Below are 17,807 nucleotides of genomic sequence, written 5' to 3'. Positions count from 1 at the left end.
AATAATAGGTCAGAGGTGTTGCGGCTGGGTTAGTTTTCAATCCCTCACTGGTAGCTTTGCCTTGTTACAGAAGATAGCTGGTTCAGGATATATCCCCTATTACTAGGAGTCTTCTTTAGGGTCACCCTCTCAGATTCCAGGGAGTTTCCATTGCACAAGGTTTCTGCCTTGCCTCTGAAATGTCTCCCAATACCAGCTGTCTCACAGTACTCGCTCCCTTAACCTCCTCCTGTTCCCTCTTATTCCTATACCCATCTACCCATTGTCCACCCTCACAATCTCTTCTATTTCCCCTTCTCAAAGAGATCCAAACATCCCCCCTTTGAGCCCTCCTTGTTACTTAGCCTTTCTGAGCCTGTGGATTGTAGCATGATTATCTTTTACTTAAAGCTAATATCCACTTATAAGTGAGTACATACCATGTATGTTTTTCTAGGTCTGAGTTACCTCACTCAGGGTGCTTTTTTTCTAGTTTGACCCATTTGCCTGCAAATTTCATGATGTCATTGTTTTAAAACAGTTGAGTAAAACTCCATTGTGTAAATGTACCACATTTTCTTTATCCAGTCTTTGACTGAGGAGCATCTAGGTTGTTTCTAGGTTCTGGTTATTATGAATGAATAAAGCTGCCATGAACCTAGTAAAGCAAGTACCCTGTTGAGCATCTTCTCTCTCTGTGACCAAGAATGGTATAGCTGGTACTGAGGTAGATTGACTCCCAATTTTCTGAGAAGCCATCATATTGATTTCTAAAGTGGCTGTACATGTTTGCATTCCCACCAGTAACGGAGACGTGTTCTTTCTCACATCCTCACTAGCATGAGTTGTCACTTGTGTTAGTGATCTCAGCCATTCTGACAGGTGTAAAATGGAATCTCAGAGTCCTTTTGACCTGCATTTCCCTAATGGCTGAGGATGGTAAACAGTTCGTTAAGTGTTTCTAGGCCATTTGAGATTCCCCTGTTGTGAATACTCTTTTTAGATATGTACCACATTTTCAGAAGAAAAAAAAAAACTTTTTCATGTAAACCAGAGGCAGGTTTTCTGTTCTTTGTTTTTCCTAAGATGTCCTACATGGTCCCTCTGCAGTGTCCTAACATAATCTGTTTCCAAACCTGGAAAACCCTGGTCCTCCTACTCTCCACCAATGTGAATATTTACTGCAGCCCAGGGAAGCTTTCTTTGAAGTGCAGAAGATGCCAGGGTTTCTTATTGCAGGTTTCTAACTCTTCATGTCTTTATTCAGGAGGGAACTTATCCAAGTTTGTCATTATGGATCAGTAGAGTGACTTTCTTTGTATCTTCATCAAGCTGTAAGCTTTATGTGAATAGAATCTGCTCTGTATGGAAGCCGCATCACCTATCATTGTCCTAGCATACAGAATAGATTCATTGTATGCTTTTAAATGAATAAAAGAATGACTAACTTGTCTGTATTAGTTTCAGTCTTTTTTGTAAGTATCCAAGAAACTCTTACAGCATTTGACTCATAATTTGGATGTGAATTACCATAATCCCATGGATAGATGAAAGTGTGGAACATTCTAGGGGTTGATGCCAGGAAATTATAGCTTATGAAATGAAAATTGTCTTGGCCTCTTTTCTTCAATGTAGCCTTTAATAATAAGAAAATATTGGTCTTTAGAGCATTTTGCATATTTGGCATTGTGGTTTGTAAGATTTATGAATAGCTACTTAATAAATACAATACCCTAATAATAAAATTAGTAACGGTATCAGTATAATGTCATTTCTCCTATGTGTCATTGAGCATGTACATCACTTAGTCTCTTCATGATGTGCTGGGTACTGATATTCTCATTTTGTACATGAGGATTTTAGCATTTTCTAAGACTACATACTTGCTTTAGGTCTCAGACATACCATGTGATGGATATAGATTTAGACTTATCAAATCTATCTGGCTCCAGTAGCCATGACATTCCAATTGTTCTTTATTAACTAATACTTTTAATTTTTTACCATAAAATTTAATTTTCTGTTTTTTCTGGGAAGTTACCTGAAGCAATAGGAACTTTTGCATCTGAACTAAACCTGATTCAGATTCCTCTTAGCAGTACAAAATCTTCCTTATTATCACTTACCAGTGCCCATTTTCTATTTCTAAACATCAGACTCTTCCATCTGGATATCTCATATACTCCTCACTCACAGTATGTCCAAGGGCAGACTGATGTATTCCCAGTTCATTCCTTTTCCTTGGATCCTCTTAACAATGAATGACATCATTGCCTTAGTGGCAATCAGACTCAAAATCTCAGAGCTACTCAGTCATCCAAAGGAGACTCATTCTGCATTTCTGGAGTTTATGGACCTTGGTGTATCTCTACTGTGCTTTAGTATCCTGCCTAGTATCTGCAGATACTTGGGATATTCACTCAAGAAGTAATTTTGAATATTTCCTTCTCCCGAGTCCCAGGCATGCAGTAGAGATAAAACACAGAAACCTGTCACAGGAGTCTTCAATGGGGACTGTTCTTTTAGTACCACACTTTGTAAATGAGTGTCAGTGGGTGTCTTTGAGGATCCTATGAAGGTTTTTTCTCCTTCTTTTTAAAATTATTTATATTACCTTATGAAATTATAATATAGTTACATCATCTCTCCTTTCCTTTTCCTCCCTCCAAGTCCTCCCTTTTATCCCTCCTTGCTCTCTTTCAAATGTATGGCCTCTTTTCCCCAGTAATTGCTGTTGTATATGTGTATGTATATGCATGTATTACTAAAGACGTAATTGACTGCATATGGTGTTTGTGTAGGAAAAGGCACATTCTTCAGATTTTAAGACCCTCCCAGGACAAGCCTTTGGAATGTTACAGTGTGGAGAGCAGCAGAATGAACGGAAGCAGCTTCAACTAGTGGCTGAGGCAGAATCCATTCTCAGCATAAAAGAGTTTGAAAAGTACAAGATGGAAGCAGCATAAAAGGTGATGTGGTTCCACATACAGAGGATGACCTGAGGAGGTGATTTAAGAGTTATATTCTGCTGTGGGATGTCATTCTGTATTCTATGAATATGTATTGCTCTGATTGGTTGATAAATAAAGCTGTTTGGCCAATGGTGAGGCAGAATGAAGGTTAGGTGGGACATTCCAACTAGAGAGAGAGGAAGCCAAAGGCAGAACTTGGGAACTCTGCTAGCTGTCACCAGGAGAAGCAAGATGTAAAGTACAGGTAAGCCACAAGCCATGTGGCAAAGTATAGATTTATAAAAATGGGTTAATTTAAGATGTAAGAGCTAGCTAGCAAGAAGCTTGAGCCATTAGGCCATATATTTAAAAAATAATATAAACCTCTGTGTGTTTATTTGAGGCTTGGGCAGGACCGGAGAAAATTCTAGCTACAACATTCATGGAATGTTATTGTGCTTGGCCACTGTTTTCTCTACACTAATTGTGTGTTTTTGATAACTGATTAAATTGGATCTTGAGTGTCATAGAGTTGAGGGAGAGGGACTAGAAAACAAATGGAAAAGTTGTTTTTGAATAGCATGAGAGGCAGGGTGTCCTCTAATACACTAAAATAAATGGAGGGATATGGAGGCCACAGTTGATTCTTCCTGATGGCTTCAGTTTTCTTTGAAAACATAGGCAAGATCTTCTAACAAAGTTCAGAAGGGATGTTGGGTACAAAAATGGATGAAATTGGGGGAAATTTTGGAAAATTAAAATTTGTTAAACATCTATTATGTAGGTGCTGAGGACATAGGGTCCTTGTTCCAAGCAACTTGACACATTTAATGAATTACAAGTTCCTCAAAGGTATGGACCATGCTGTAAGTATTCACCTATTCTCCAATAGTGTATAGCCTAGTGCTATTTGTGCAGTAGGTAAACATTAAAGTTTTAGGTCAACTGAATTGAATCCACATGAACTATTTATTTTAAGCAAAGCCAGGGCTCCTTCATCCATGAATTATTTTGGTGTTGGCTGTACAGCTAACTAGCAGTTTGCTGCTGTTTGGGAATACATCTTGAAGGGCTTAGCAGCTACACATGCATTTAGAACAGCGATTCTGAACCTCAGCATTGTTGACCTTGGACTAGGAAATTCTTTGGAGAACTTTCTTGTACATTGTGTGTGCTGACCAGGATCCCCGACTCCTGCTTACCATGCTTGTGTCACTCCCCCAGCCATATCCAGTTGTGACAAAACTATCTCGAGATGCTAACAAATGTCTTCTTCTAAGGCACAGAGCGTCTCCAACTGTAAGAACCTCAATTCTGCAAGTTTAATGATGAACTCACGTGAAAATAATTCTGTGTAATGACCATCCACAAGTGGGAAACCTGAATTCTGAGAGATGAGCTGAGCCTGCTGCCACCATGTGCAGTGATTATGTCTGTACAATTCCCTCTTCTCCATTATGAGCGGAGCATGATGGCTGGCCTCAGCCCTTTTGCAGCTGTCAGCTCTTGCAGCCAGGATTCCTCTGATTTCTACCTTCCTTCTTCAGCATTAGATAGAGGAGACTGTTTGCTTATTGATGCTGTCAGGTGACTAAACACAGCCTAACCCAGAAAGCCAACATGGAAAGCCAGTTTACTCACCTACCTTTGGGTAACTCACATAAAATATTTTTCTCTTATTATTGATAATGGCATATGAATGATAAAGCCTTGTATACTGTAAAGCACTGTGGAAAAAATAAATCGTCATTGGCATTTCTTGTCCTTATGCTTATATTCAAGATAAATCCTTATTTGAAGATAGTGGACCAGACAGATACCATGCAAAGATAGTGATGTGTGTTTGAAATTGTTTCCATGTGATGAGCACAGAAAGAATGAAAGGATTGCCAAGGGCAGGAAGATAGATCAGTGGGAAAAAGGAACTTGCTGCTAACAGGAAGACATGAGTTAGATTCCAATCCTGAAGCACATGGTGGAAAGAGGGAAACCATTAACCCAGGTTGTTCTCTGGCCTCCACATCCATGCCATGCCATGTGCACAAACAAGCACACAAAATAAACGATCAAAAATTTTGCTAAAACTCCAAATGTTAGTGAATGTAAGTGATGGTCTAAAATATTGAGGTTATAAGAAAATGAATTTAAATGTAAATTTAAATGTAATACATATATCATAAAACCCCCTTTGGAAAATATTCAATTTAGTGCTTTTAGTATATTAATTAAAATGCAGGACTTTTTCTGGGATATAAGGTGATGCCTCCTTTGGGAAATGTTTAATTTACTGGCATTCTGTTAATATGTTGCTTATTTCAAAAATGTGCAAGGACATGTGTAAAGCTGCCCACAGTAAGCCTGCGAGCGACAGCAGTCAGACTTCATGATGAAACTCATATGTTTTAGAAAGAAACTTATAGTGCTTGAATGCCTCCTTCTCTAACATGCAAATAAGAGCCATCATGTGGTCTGAGGCCACATCAGTTGAAGGATCACTGACCTTCCTTGTAGAGGAAAATAGACCCCAACAGTTGGAGCTGCAAGCCATCTGTTTTTAGCTATTTTACAAATTGTTAAATTCATCAGTATAGCTGGAAAATAGCTGGGACCAACTAATATACTAAAATATGATGTGTGATGAAATGGCACACTCAAACTGTTTATTGAGAGATAAAATATTACATACCCTTTGAAATTTTGTAATAATAATAAGAGTTATCAAAGTTATTCATGTTGTAAAGATAATGTAGAATACTTGACAGGTTGTTGGAAGAAAGTGGATTTATGCTTATTTTTATAGGTATAGAATCCTAGTTTCTTACATTAAAACTATAATTGAATCCAGAGACCATTAACTTCACTCTGTTGTTTTATTAGTAAGGGAAATGACACCAGAGAGTTTAAAAGGGTTGTCCAATATATAATGTACCAGAATAAGAGAGCCCCTAGCCATTCTACTGTATTAAAAGAATCAAATGTTACTACTATTATTAATACTGCTACCAACTGAAACAGCCCAGATTTCCAGAGCTTCACCTTTATTAACTTATTTAATCCCCACACAATTCTAGATGGTAAGTATTATTGCCTTTTTGAACAACCAGAACTCACAGTGGTAAAGAATCTTGTAATACAAACATTTTTATTTTAATTAATTAAAAATATGTGTATGTGAATTGCTGTATGGAAGACTCTTAGATTCACAAGGCCCTATTTATTAATTGCTGGTTTTAAAGTTTGCACTATCAGGATTCCTCAAAGGACACCATCATTTGAGTAAAGCCATAGCATACAGAATAGAAAAAATTTGTCAATTATATATTTGACATAGGTTAGTGTCTAGAACACAGAGAAACTTAAAACAACTGTGGAGGCCCACAAAGGTTTCCTAGTGAGATCTGAGCTTGCTTTACCCAGTAGAGCTGCATTAAAGGATTCCTTGACCATGTGCACCGTTACTAGGTGATTGGAAGGGTCTATAGTTGGCTGAGCTGGGGGGGGGGTGTCTTTTGCTCCATCCCTTGGCATTTCTATAAATAGTCCTTTAGAAGAGTCAGGAAGAACCAGTGGCTAATGACCCAGGCTATCCTGTGTTTCTATCTGTTTCTTTCACCTCTATCCTTCTATCTAATATCTCTTATCCTTCTCTCCTCAAGAGTACCCTGTTAGAAAATGAGGGAGCCAGTTGCTCAGCTGGGTTCCTACAAATGGTGCCGGGAACAGGGACTGAGCAAAAGGAGAGGGGGGCACATGGTTCAAAGGGGGAATGCCTGCTAAGTAATTAAAATTAAAGATGACAGTATTTTATTCTCATAAGGGAAAGTAAGGTGACTGAAAAGTGCAAAGTTGAAAAGTGAGGCTGCAGCTAACATTTTTTTCAAGGTTTCATTCATTTTTTTCTCTCTTAATTTCTATCCATAAAAATTAAGGAAAAAATATAAGGTAGAATGTGGGAATATAGTATAGAAAGAACTTAGGGTAAGAAGGAAAAAAATATAAGGTAGATATAGGAATATAGTGTAAGAAAAAATTTAGGATAAGATAAGCAACAAGACAGAGGAACTATGTCCTTGATTTTTCCAACTATAGATCTATGAACGCAAACTCCTGGGAAAGAATCAGAGAAAAATCTATCAAAGATGTGAAAAATGGGCAGAAAAAGATTCCCGTGGAAGCTTTTGACCTATGGACAGCTTAAATTTAAGTCCTGAGCAGCAGAGGAAAGAATTTTCCCTGAGACAGATGTGGATGAAATAAAACTTTTCACTGCTGATATTGTTACTGTATAACATTGTACCATGAGAATTAGTTTCCTTGGCCATGAAGCCAAGAATAGGGAACAGAAGTCTTGAGAAAAATTTAGTAATCTCGTTCTCAAAATCTGAAAGCTTTCTTGGAAAAAACTTAGTAATCTTTCTCTAAAAAAAAATTTGAAAGCTTTTCAGGTCTTTCCTCAGATCTCTTTTCTTCCTGAAAGGGCAAAATTAAACTCACCTGGAAAAATCTACCAAAAGGAGAAAATCACCTGTAATTGCTCTAGAAAAAAACAAAAAAAACAAAACCTCTTGGAATATGGCAAATCCTCTCTGCTAGTCCTGGCTCTCCTTCAAGCCAATATTAGAAAAACAGTAGCCAGAACCCCCTGCAGCCAGAGCCTAGGCTGGGGACTGCAGCAGGGGCAGTGAGGGACCGGAGGTGGGGTGGGGTGGGGTGGAGGTTGGGGTGGGGTGTGGAGGGTGCTGCTGGTGTAGAAAAAGCAGTTAGTGCAGCCTGAGCAGCACAGTGGCAGCAGGGGCTCTGTATCCTGAGGGAAGGGACAAGCGGGGACAAGCAGGAGATCTATGGGGGGTGGGGGGCAGGAATCTCTCTGAAAAGGCTTTTATTTCGAGTACTTTCACTTTCTTTCACTGACCCGGTAAGGCGGGAAGTAAGTGCTGGTCAGTAAACACACATGGGCAGCACAGCCCTCTCTTGGGAAAGTGGCAGGTGAAATACATCTATCAGTGCCAGCTCAGGGAGAACAGAAATCTCCTGTGGTAAAAGAGCAAAATCTTGACTCAAAAACCTCCTATGGTAAAAGCGAAAGCTTGAACACAGACCCTGTGAATGGAAGTTTTCTCCCAGACCCAGAAAGGCAGCATGGGAAATGTAGTTCACTTGTAACAGCATGCGGTTATAGAGAAAGGCAGTTTGGGAAATGAAGTCCGTAAAAGAAATATGGGTACTTCACTGCCCCCAATCTGTTTTTTTCAGTTCAAAATGCTATTTTCTCCACAAGCTTTGTTAGCTTGTCGCTAGAAAACGAGAAACAGGTGAACAGCCTGCCTGTCAGAAGGCAATTAAAATGCTAATACCATTTGTAAACAAGTCACTTTGAAACCCTTTAGAAAACTAGGGAAGTAGGTCCATATACTGGGAAATTGCTTTGAGTGTTTCTCTCCCCTCTATCCTTCTACCTAATATTTCTTTATCCCTCTCTCCTCAAGAGTTCCCTGTCATAAAATGTGGGGAGTCCAGTCTCCCAGCTGGACTCCCACAAACAACTAAATATATATTCTTTAAAAACACCCTAATTAAAAATGGGACATGGAACTGAACAGAAAATTCTCAAAATACAAATGGCTGAGAGACAAAGATTCAGAGCTCTGATCAACAAACAAAAGAGAACACGGAACAGCAGTCTTCTGGATCTAGGTAACTGTACTTGGTATGATATTTTGTAGTTACATCCATTTACCTAAAAATGGTCCAGGCAAGCTGTATTTATATGCACACACACACACACACACACACACACACACACACACACACACACAAATAGAAACGCTCTAATAGTGTAAAGCTATCAAGTTTCCCCAAATTTTGTACTTCTTAAACCTTAATGAAAGCTTTTGTAAAACCTGATAAATTGATCCTAAACTTCTGAATTGATTCAATTTGACATAGTGACTCTAAAATTCTAAATTTATTCTATTAAAAAAATAACTCATTCTTTAATGTAATACAGGTATAGAGTACATTCTGGTCACACTATCCTATTCCTTGAAATTCATTCTCCCATTATGGTGTCTTTTGTTTTGTTTTCATTTTGTGACCCAAGAATCTAATCATGGTCACTGTCATGAGGAAAGGTGGTACATCCATTAGAGCATGGGAAACTCACCATTTGCTACCTCACTGAATACAATGACTCTTCTCCTACAGCAACTATCAGCTGTTATTAAGTCTCCCCTACATATAACCCCCCAAAGGGCAGGCCCCTTGAGTACCCTCCCCAATGCATAATTGAGTGTTGATATTCAGTCTTTGGCAGGCTATGTATGGGCAATGACACCTGCGGTGAGTTCATTATTGCAGTGGTTATGTCCCTCCAAGAAGAAAATATTTCATGGTTTCCCTCTTCCTTACCATGTGTATCTTCTACTGTTTCTGCCTTTTATTCCTCAGTTGTCTCTGTGCCTTGGAAGAGCTTATATTGATGCCTTGCTGAAGGCTGAGAATTCACTTATTTTCAGCACTTTGACCAAGTTGGAATCTTTGAAGTAATTGTTATCTGCAAGGGTAGATAAAAAAAAGAAATACATTAATTTGAGAAGGAGATGTATTGAGGGTCTGGGGAAGTTGGAGAGAAGAGTGAGTGTAGAGATGATCAAGATACATTGTATATGTGTATGAAATTTATGAAAATTTCAAATAAATAAAAACACTAGACTATGTTTTATCCTGAAAAATTTGTAAAGAGGAAAACCTGTGAGCAGCCTAAAGAGTTGAAGAGTGTAAATAAGCAGAAAATGAGGACGTGGTCCAATCCATTGAACATCAAGATTCTTATGTAGAGCACGGCAAGCACAAAGATAGTACAGGCTTGAAGTTGGGCAGGGCAGTTCACTTAGAAGAGAAATATAGAACAACTGCCTGATGTGAAGGGGAGGAAGGCTATACACACAGAACAGTTAAACTAAGCTCTTCTCTATCTAAAAACTGATCTCCATTAGAATAAAATCTCAAATTTGGAAGAAACCATCAAATTTTATAAAACATTACAGCAAAACTTTTGGCTTTGAGCTGGAAGTGGTTTTACAAACAAGGCATAGAAATACCACCAGTGTAAACTTATACATACTCAGAAAATATATTCTTTTACACTTGTTAGAATGCCCAAAGTGAATTCCATCAATGTCAAATTTTGCTTAGAAAGCAGATGTCTTTGCTTTCTATTGTTGCGATAAACACCATCACTACAAGCAACTTGGGAAGGAAGGGCTTATTTTGGCTTACAACTCTCAGGTTATGCTCCATCACTGAAGAAAGTCAAGGCTAAAACTCAAGGCAGGGCTGTGGAGGCAGAAAGTGACTCAGAGGCCATGGAGGAATGCTGCTTACTGGCTTAATCTACATGGTTTGCTCTCTTCTACAACTCATAACCACCTGCCCAGGGATGGCACCTCCCACAATGGGCTGAGTTTTCTAACATCAGTCACTAATTAAGAAAATGCCCCACAGACATGCCCACAGGCCAATTTAGCGCAGCCAGTTCCTTGCTTGAAGTTCCCTCTTCCCACACAACTCTAGCTTGTATCAAGTTTATAAAAAGTAAACAGCACAGCAGACTAAGATATCTTGTATGACTGTTGGTGACTTTCTATTTTTCAATCAAATTGAAAAATGATTTAAAATTTTCTCCTGTCTTGAAGATGTAAATAAAATAAAATCATATATATTATAAATATCTGTTATAGTTAATTTATTTTGTAAAATTAAACATTAGAAACAAATATTCTATACCTTACAAATAAGCAATTCATAGATTTGTACTTTAAATTTTTACATGTGTTCATAACAAGCTATGAGAATATAGGTTTACAATTTTTAACAGCCAAGAGAAAATAACTCTGTGGTTGTGATTGCATTGTGTAGGCTTAATTCCCAACACATATGAGTCTGAAGTAGGAGGATCATGAGTTACAAACCATCCCAGGCTGCATGGTGAGATCCTGTCTTAAAAATCACAAAAGTAAAAACAATAAGAAAACAAAGCAACCACAGAAAAGAGGAAAGAGTCTAAATATCTGTTTTGGTAAGAGGAATGGATAAATAGGGCTGGGGAGCTAGCCTAGTGGCTAACATGGCTGCTTTCGTCAGCATTACTACCTGAGTCAGATCCCCCGGCATTAATTTAAATATGGTGGCATGTGCCTGTAACACCAGGACTGCTAGAGCAGAGGCAAGATTCTAGGTGCTCCCTAGCCAGCCACTGTAGCCAAAACCATAATCCTCAACTTCAGTAAACAGGTTCTTTCATAAAAACGCAAGGTGAAGAGTGACAGAGGAAGACATCTAGATTTCAATTTCTGGCATACCCTGTTGTGTGTCTCTCTTCCTGGGGAGACAGAACAATTGTGTATAATTCACTCCAGATAAAGAATGAATGACAGACCATACTAAGGACATCACCAAGTCCAACTCTGTGAGATAAGTTTATGGGTCTTCTAACAGAAATATGAGTGAGGTTTACTTATTGAAACAGGGAGTTTATAGAAGGACTTGTAGGCAGCTGAAAAGGTTATAGAGTACCTCTTGCATACAACTCCACTCACTTCTTTATCTCATTAACAGTTCAGCTGATCTCTACCTCTTCCAGGAAGCTCAAATGATCACATCTCCCCAGTAGTCCTTACTTCTTGTATAAACTTGGGGAAGGAGTGGTCTTGGGCATTCAGTCAATTTCAGAGACTTCCCGAGCCTTCTGAGTTATTCTTGTGTTTTAAGAAGTCTCCCTTTGGAACATTCAGAGTCTTAGGGCTGGAGAAATGACTTAGTGGTTAAGAGCACTTGTGTTTAAATACCTGGGTTTAATTTCTAGCACCCACATAGTGGCTTATAACCTCTGTAATTCCAGTTTCAGGGGACTCAATGCCATATTCTTACCTCTGTAAGTACTTGGCACAAATGTGGTGAATAGGCATATACACAAACAATACACTCATGTGCATACAAATAAAATACATTTATAAAAATAAGTAACATCTCAAGTCTTAAGGAGATTTCCTACAGGCGTGATTGGTTCATTTTCCTTTAGAACATCCTGAGTCTTAATGAGTTTCTCTCTGAGATGAAATGCTTTATCTTGGAGGAAATTGCTATGCAACACACCCAGGCATAGGTTCACATAGACACGTACTACACACACACATGCACACACACACACCAATAGTAAAAATAATAATAATGAAGAAGAGGAGGTCAGGAGTTTGAGAGTGTGTGGGGGACCATGAGTTAGAGAGGAGAGAGGAAAGGGTATAAATGTAAATATAGTATTTATGTATAAAATTGTCACAAAACAAATAAAAAGCCATTGCATTATTTATTAATAGCTAACTTAAAAAGACAATTACAAAAATAAAGTAATGGCCATAAAATTCAGGCCAGAATTCAGGCCATAGAACCAGTGCTTGGGAATATGATTAGTAATGGGGTCAGGAAAGCACAGATATCTTCAAAGTAATTGTGATGAGTTTTTTTCATCAGCCAGTGGGTGGTTTTGAAAATATTTATCTTACTTAATTTTCTAACTTATGTATTAGTAATTAGTATTCAGAATGTATTATAATGTGTTTTCTTAAAAAGTTGTATGAAAAATACTTTTACTTTTCTTTCTTCCTTTTTTTGGCCTCAGTAAACTTACAGCTTTTAAAATTAGTAACAATGAACTCAGGGATATTTTTGAAGTTAAAATATCATTATATTATTTTCTCCCTTCTCTTTTCCCCCTCAAAAACTCCCATGTATTCTGTCTCTTGTTTTCTCTCAAATTCATGACCTCTTTTCTTTAATTGTTTATATATATAATATTATATATATTTATGTATATATGTAAATACATATATTAATAAATAAATACAGCCTACTCAATCCATATACTGTCACTTGTATGTAAACAATTGCAGGGCTTACAGCTTGGTACTGGATAACCAACTGAAGGATCTTCCCAAGGAGATCCTTTCTCATGATTTCAGTATTCCTTAGTTGCCTATAGTTCTTTGTCTAGAGTTGGGGCTTCATCATATTTTCCTCTTCTTTGTTTGCATGTCTATTGGTGTAGTCCTTGTTCATGTCTTATTTAGGCAGTCATGTTGCCGAAACTGCATGGATTTAGCTTTCCTGATATTCCTAGCAGATACAACATTACAGCTGACTTCCTAGTCCCCTGGCTTCTGATAGTAATTTTGCCCCCCTTTCCATGATGCTTTCTTGTCCTAGGCATAGGAGTTGTGTTGTAAGTGTGTCATCTGGGGCTGGGTGCCACACAATCACTTGTTCTCTCCATTGTGATGAGTTGTGGTTTTCTGGAATGATCTGTTTCTGAAGATTTGGAGTTAGATACCACAGATGAGAAAGAACACATAACATTTATCTTTCTGTATCTGGGTTATCTCACTCAATGTAATCTTTTCTAGTTCCATCCATTTGCCCATTACACCCTGGTGCAAGATATCAAAATAACATTTTTCACTTAGTGTTTCAAGATTTTAGATTCATTGATTTTATCATTTTGTCAAAATCATCTGTCATTTGGCATCTCAAAACTGGTACATTTTTATTTTTTATAGATCAAAAGCAATTCAATATAATCAAATTGCAAATGAAATCTGACATTGTAGGTGCTGCAAGGTCATTTCCATAGTTATATCCCTCCTCATTCACATTAGCTCATTCTTAGGTATATCTATGTCACTCCAGCCCATGGTGAGCAGCAATACCAGTGACACTGCCTTTATATGTCACCAATGAGCCATTAGTGGCTAAAATTCAACCCCTACTATGACATGAAGCTAAGTGGGTGTGCTACATGACTTGATCAAAAGTTGTATCAAGTGATGATGGTGAGTTTTATGTGTCAATTTAACTAGTCACATGATAGCCAATAGCTGGTTTAAGATTGATTTGGGAAATATTTGTGGTAGTATATTATGAAAAGGTGAGCATTTGAGCTGGTAGAGTAGATGTCCTGCTGCACTGTGGGTGGCATCATTCAACCCAGTGAGTCTTCAGTAGAATGAAATGCAAGAGGGAGTGGAGTTTGCTAGCACTGACTGCTTGCTCTAGAACATTGGCTTTCTCCTGGTTTTAGTGCTCCTGTTTTTTAGCTCTCGAGATTCAAAACTGGAATCAGTACCATTGGTTCTCTGGCTCTCAGGTTCTCAAACATTTTGGAATACACTAGCTTTCCTGATCTTCAGCTTGCTTGCTACAGATTGCATGACTTACCATTCATGAGACAATTGTGTATAATCTCACAAATCTATCTATCTATCTATCTATCTATCTATCTATCTATCTATCTATCTATCTATCTATGATATATCTACCTACCATCTATCTACCCTTTTGTCTCTAGAGAACCCTGACTTATGTAAGTGGGTAGAAGGAGGATTGAAAACTCAGAAAACAGTAAGAGAAAGGAATTGTAATGGACATTTACTAAAAGCCCTTACTGCACACTGTGGTTGGCAGAACAATGATTCCTTAAAGAAGTCTATGTTCCACCCCATGAAACTTATGGATATGTTACCTTAAGCAACAAAGGGATCTTTATAAATAAATATAAAGGCTCTTGACATGGGAAGATTATCGTAAACTATGAGGGAAGGCCAACATAATCACAATGGTCCTTAGAGGTATAGGTGTGCCAAGGTTAAGAAGGAGGTGTTATGACAGAATTAAGATCCAAGCAGTATCATAGAGGAAAGAGAATCCTGAACCAAGGAATGAAGGCCAGCTGTAGAAGCTGACAAAAGCAAGACATGGATTTTTCTCCTAGAGCAACCATAATGGCAGTTCTCCAAACACATATAAGCCATTTTGGAATCTCTGATTTCTAATACTGTTAGAGTTAAGGTGTCACTGAAAATCAGTGTGAGCTCCATCTTTTGCTGCTACTACGATTATAGTGACCTATTCTGAGTAGTATTGTACAGAGAATACTACTCAATACAGACTTTGCAGTAGATACTGCTGACTACTGAATACATCCAGGAAGTAGAAAGGACTGTCCTTGATCAGTGGGGGGACAGTTGTTGATGAATATATGCTCTCCCCTTTATTTTGTAGGTTAAGAGTTCTAAGACACATTTCCTAATGTGAGGAATGGAGGTAGGGGGCCAGTCATCTGCACCAGTGATGAAACCCATGGTATCAGTTTTCCCATTTCCCGTTCTTCTCTCTAGATTGTGTGTATGGCTCAGGTTCTGATCTCAGCACTCCCAGACAGAGAGAAGTGCATTCTGTGTAAATTGTGGTATTTGGCAAGATATCTATTTGTATCCCTATGATTTCATAAGAAAGTATCTTAAGCTTAAATAAATTAATAGCTCAATTAAGGTAGTAAGCACTTGATAAAACCTGAATTCACCCTCTAATTTAAGCAGCTTGCAAACCATTTATGCTGTTTTTTTTTTTTAAAAGATACTACTCAAAAATCTCAAATGAATGATAATACAACATAATAAGTGAGAAATTCCTGTCTAGTCCTCCACCCCACTAAGTACATTTACAGGACTATCTTCAGGAAGGAGAACTACCCTATACTGTACCTCACCCCAAAAGAGTATAGACAGACTGATCTAAATCTGCAGTTAGAATACTTTGTAGCTACAGAAAGGACACTTTACTAAATGTATGTCAGCTAAAAGGACAACAGATAAAACACAGAAAGCAGCGTATCCATCGAAATGCAATGGAGTCTGATAGCCCTTCCTTTTTTTTTTTTTTTTTTCAGAGCCCAGGACCAAACCCAGGGCTTTGTGCTCCCTTCTTACATGTGAGGACATTCTGGAACTTAAATCATCAGTCACCATAGGCATATCATGTTCTGTTGAAATAAAGCAAATAGTATAATTTTCAGAGTTCTCATGTAGAAAGAGTCTCAAAAAATAAATATGACCTTTATTCCAGTAATTCTATTTGGAATTTATCCAAAAATCTGAAACACAGAAAGAGATCTTCATATTGGATGCTTATCGCAGCATTCTTTAACATCAAGAAAATTAGAAGTAACAAAGCCCTCCAAAACCAGACTAATTGTTAATCATCATGAGAAGTGACAGTCAAATATTCATAATAATTTATATAGAAAAACAAGTTAAAATTTAGTTGAAAAAAACTAGAATGATTTTACACATGTTCCATAAACCAGTACCTCATCAAAGTTTTGAGTCCAAAGAATAAAGAAAATCCATTTAATTATATTTTTCTTTACTTGTTAGGGTTACGGATAATTAAAATTTCAATACTTTTCATTTTTGAATGATCTTTAATACAAATTTACAACAATGAAAGATACACGTTTATAGGAAAGCATCTCCCTGTTTTGTTTGTTTGTTGTTGTTGTTCAGGATAAATTTATGTATCAACAACATTTCTTTGACCATCCTGAAATGCTAACCATTCTCACCAATAAGAGAATGTCCACTTGATGATCTGGAGTGGAAACACTGCAATGCCAAGTAGATGTAGACTTGCCTTGTCACTTGCATTTACCAGTTTTTTTTTTTTTCAATTCCTTCCACTTTTCTTAAGTCTTTGTTGTTTCCTTTCACCCAAAAGGTGCAGGAAGCCTACAACTGTGACCAGGACACTGGCCTGGAAGAGGTATTTTGATCACTCTTTGACATTACCAAGATTAAAGCTAATGCTTGCTTTAGTTATTTCTCTACTCGTTGAAGATGTCAGATTTCATGTAAATAGAGTTAATTTAAATAAGAATAATTGATTTCTTACCCTTGGCAGTTCATAAATTTGTATACAGTTCAATTGTAGATGTATAGGTCCTTATGTCTCCACTGGGACCTCATGGCTCCTCCTTTTTGTTACATGCTGATTCCACATTTCTAGTGTTTCTCATTGGTATTCCTGTGGGTTTAGGCTTTATCTCAAGACCTGACCCCTCTGAGTTGTTATATGACTTTCACATATGTGTGCTGGCACATGTTCCCTCCTTTAAAAAAATAAATGTAATAATCATTTTTTAGACAGAAAAAGCAAAAAAGGGTATATATTTTTTTTGCCATTTGGAGAAGGATTTTTCAATAAAGATTTTTTTTCAAAAGAAAATCTATATAGTTAAAAACTTGATAAATTTCATGTTAAGAACTGTTCAATAAAAGAAAGTACCTCCATGTAAATATCCTAGACATACTACCAAAGATGGGAATTTTTGTGCAAATAATTAGTTGAGGACATGTTCTCAAGAAGAACCTGCCATGAAACAAAGAAAGTAGGTGAGGAAGGGGAGGGAGCTGAGCAGGTAACACCTAGCATGGGCCTGCTTCCATGGAGAGCTCTGGGTAGAGCAGATAGTATAGAAGTCTCTACTTGAGGTAAGTGGGCAGCCTCTCCTCTCGAGCTTGCACACTAGGCAGTTATTGGCTAAAGCTGCATCTACATATAGACTTTTTTGTTAAAGCAGACACTCATGATTGGTAAAGAATTTACCAACATTATGTGAAGTACTATAAATAAAAAAAAAAAAGGAATCCAAAATGCCAGTGTGTGGATGTATTCTCAGTCTCATTAGTAATTGAAAGGGATGCAAATTAAGCAAATGGCAGGTCAGTTTGGGTCTACATGACTGACAAATCATGTAGAGGCTGCAGATTGCCACATCTCTTGATCCTTCCCAATGTTTATAGATTGTTATAACCACTTTGTAAAAGCAATTTGGCATTTTCCTATAAAGATAAACATTTCTTTAATTTATAACCAAGCAATGCTACTCCTAAATATGCTGAACAATAATTCCACTTCAAGAATGTATAAAATATGTATGGAAATATTAATTATTATAAAAACAAAGAACTTAAGAGGAATCAGATTCTT

The sequence above is a fragment of the Peromyscus maniculatus genome, chromosome 2, assembly GCF_049852395.1.
Source record: "Peromyscus maniculatus bairdii isolate BWxNUB_F1_BW_parent chromosome 2, HU_Pman_BW_mat_3.1, whole genome shotgun sequence".
Lineage (NCBI taxonomy): Eukaryota > Metazoa > Chordata > Mammalia > Rodentia > Cricetidae > Peromyscus > Peromyscus maniculatus.
This window is presented reverse-complemented; position numbering follows the sequence as displayed.